The 3221-nt window shown below is 47.5% G+C and overlaps 1 protein-coding gene across 1 annotated transcript in view; it reads left to right on the top strand.

The window, feature by feature from the left end:
* The first annotated feature begins 1748 nt into the window (after positions 1–1748).
* MED7 (mediator complex subunit 7) overlaps positions 1749–3221 on the top strand; it is a 7364-nt gene continuing 5891 nt past the window's right edge. Inside the window, exon 1 of the mRNA XM_008062985.2 lies at positions 1749–1940. The gene's annotated coding sequence lies outside the window, so the exon portion shown is untranslated. The remainder of the gene's footprint in view (positions 1941–3221) is intronic.

The following is a 3221-nucleotide window of genomic DNA, read 5'->3' on the forward strand; positions in this document are numbered from 1 at the left end:
CAAAAAAAAAAAAAAAAAAAGAAAAAGAAAAAGAAAAGACAATTGTGGCAACTAGAGGAAGGGAGGTGAAAATGAAAGCTATTTCACATTCCAGGTGAGAGATAATGGTAGCATGGACTAGGACCATAGCAGCGGGGGTGGTAAAAAAAAATCATATTTGGGACTTGATGTACTTAGCTTTAAATAGAACTATGCAAAAGGCTGGTATGTTAATTTTGGTAGAGTCTGGAAGCAAAAGGAGAGCAAGATGACTCCTCTGCCATCAGGTGAAGTGCAGCTGAGTACAGATGTCTATTCCCACTGGATGTAGAGGTCTGAAGGGCAGAGGGTATTCCTGGCTTGGAAGTTATACTTGGAAAATATCTGACTGAGATGTGGTTCAAGAACTGAGTCCTAGGGCAATCCAAATGATCAACTGTGCCAAATGTGCTGACAGTTGAAGTAAAATGTGGACTGGAAATAACCACTGGACAAAGTCACTGGTGTAAGACAAATTGGTGTCAGTGATGGGAAGAAAAGCCTGATTGAGGTATGCTCAAAGTGCATGAATTTCTTTAATGAATAAATTGATGCATAATGTGGACTGAGATGGAAGAAAAGAACCTATAGATTAAAGGTAATTTAGGCTGGATGTGGTGGCTTATGCTTGTAACACCAGCACTGTAAGAGGCAAACGCAGGACTGCTTGCGACCAGGAGTTCGAGACCAGCCTGAGCAACAAAGAAAAACCTCGTCTCTACAAAAAAAAAATTTAACCAATATTTTAAAAATGTATTTTTTTTTTAAAGCGAATCAACCAGCCAAAAGAATGGACCTTACTTGGAAACTGAGACACTCTCCATTCAAATACTGACCTGATATTTGATAGCAAACAAACTTTTAAAATGTGTAACATGCTCATTTAAGACTCCCCGATTTTAGAAATTTTGACACTTCTTGTGAAAATAACTTCCAAAATAAGTCCTTAAGTTTAAATTTTTTTTTAACTTAGTAATTTGCTGCTTGGAAATCTTATAAAAGACATCTCTGAAATCCTAAGTGAAAATAAAAGCGAATTCATGGTGAAGAAATAGTTTCATAATAAGTTACTGATTCTCAAACATGTTCAAATATTCCCAGATTTAAAAATATATAAAGTCAGGCAGGGCGCAGTGGCTCACGCCTATAATCCCAGCACTTAGGGAGGCCAAGGTGAGAGGATTGCTTCAGCCCACACGTTTGAGACCAGCTTGGGCAACTTGGCGAGACCTCATCTCTACAATAAAATTTTAAAAATCAGCCGGGAGTGGTGGCGCGCACCTGGCACCTGTAGTTCCAGCTACTTGGAAGGCTGAGGTGGAAGGACCACCTGAGCCCAGCAGGTTGAGTCTGCAGTGGCCGAGAGCGTACCACCATACTCTAGTCTGGGCGACAGAGTAAGACGGGGACTCAAAAAAAAAAAAAGAGATTAAAAAAAAAAGAGAGAGAGAGATATGAGAGAGTTCAAACTCATTTTTTAAAAGTTATTTATTGGTAGTGGGGTTGCAGTTTATGTAACTTTAAAAAGTACATGCATATTTGTATTTTCGAATTTTCCTGTAAGGCATATGGGTGTCTTGTTTAATTGTATGCGTTAAATTACAAAAAGAAAAAAAAAAGGCAACGGATTACCAGCTGCCGCTTTTACTGATTGAAAACACGGAGAGATGCACTGCACGCGCCCGGAGACGGGTGGGGTCGGGGGAAGAGGCGGGGGTTGGGGGGGAAAGGAAGGGGGGGCGGAAACACACGCAGGCGCACTAGCAAGCCCTCGGCCTGAGGCGGGACTAGAACCTCGGTTAAAGGACAGCTCTTGCAGCCAATCAAAGACAGCGTTGGTGGCTTCTTGCTGAAGAAGACCGGAAGTCGGTTTCGGCTGTAGGGGCGAAGGCGGCTGCCGCCTGTATAAAGCCGGCGCTGAGGTGAGTGGGTGGCAGCGGCTCGGGGCTCCCGCCGGCGTGCCTTTCTCTCTCTGCCCCCCGCGGCTTCCTCCGTGCCAGGCTTGGGAATGGGGGAGGCCGCTCGCCTTCCCGTCTCGCGTCTCCGAGCGCGGCCTCCCCGCCGCCCGCGGAGGCCTCGGGGCACGCCCGGCAAAGGCGTCCCCGCGGGGCGAGCTCGAGGCTTCCTCCGCGCGGGAACGCCGAGCCGGCCTGGGGGTGGGAAGCCCCGGGATCTCGTCCCCGCCCTGCTGGCTTTTTAAACGTGTCGTTCGTCTTCTCTGGTCATTTTTCGTTTCATTTTCTTCTTTGAGTCGGAATCTCACTCTGTCGCCCAGGCCGGAGTGCAGTGGCACACGCGCGGCCACCTCCGCCTTCCAAGTGGCCGAAACTACGGGCGTGCGCCGCTACGCCCGGCCAGTTTTTTGATTTACTGTAGAGCTGAGGTCCCACCAGATTCCCCAGGCTGGTCTCGAACCCGTGGGTTTTGGCAGTCCTCTCGCCTGGGCCTCCCAAAGTGCTGGGCTTACAGGCCGAGCCACCAAGCCCGGCCTTTCTCTGTCCTTTTTAAGAACACAGCTGTGCCCGCCCTTTCTCCTCTTGGGAGCCGTTGTGAACACAATTGAGCGGTGGGTGGGTGGCCGGGCAGGGCGGTGGATCCCCAGCTGGGTCGTCAGATTCCTCTGGAGGGGCTGTGGGTTTTTTTTTGGTTTTGTGTGTTGGTTTGTTTTGAGTTGGAGTCCCACTCCGTCACTCAAGCTGGAGTGCCGGGGCGCGCTCACGGCCACCGCAGCCTCGACCCGCTGGGCCCCGGCGATCCTTCCGCCCCATCCTTCCAAGTAACTGCAACTCCAGGCGCGCGCGACCACGCCGGCCCGTTTTTGATTTACTTGTTTTGACGAGGGCCCGCATAATTGCCCGGTTGGATGCTGATTCATAAGGATACGGTTAAACACTCGACACTGTATCTTATCCAGTTATAAAGCTATATAGAGACTGAGAAAGTCCTTTAGGTATTGATATGGCAATGTCTCCGAAATTATTAAGACAGAAAAATAGCATGGTGCAAAATAGAGTATACAGTTTGATATTATTTGTGTAAAAAATTTTATGTGTGGGCTGAAGACTATATATGTTGTGTGAATGATGGAAAATATATATGCTTATAAATGTATACATATATGAATGTTTCTAGAAAGATATAGAAAACTGAGCACACTAGTTTTCTCTGAGACTGCAGAACAGGCTTGGCACTTATTTATTTTT

This window comes from Carlito syrichta, unplaced genomic scaffold (assembly GCF_000164805.1).
Source record: "Carlito syrichta isolate Samal-C Ts95f unplaced genomic scaffold, Tarsius_syrichta-2.0.1 Scaffold306309, whole genome shotgun sequence".
NCBI lineage: Eukaryota > Metazoa > Chordata > Mammalia > Primates > Tarsiidae > Carlito > Carlito syrichta.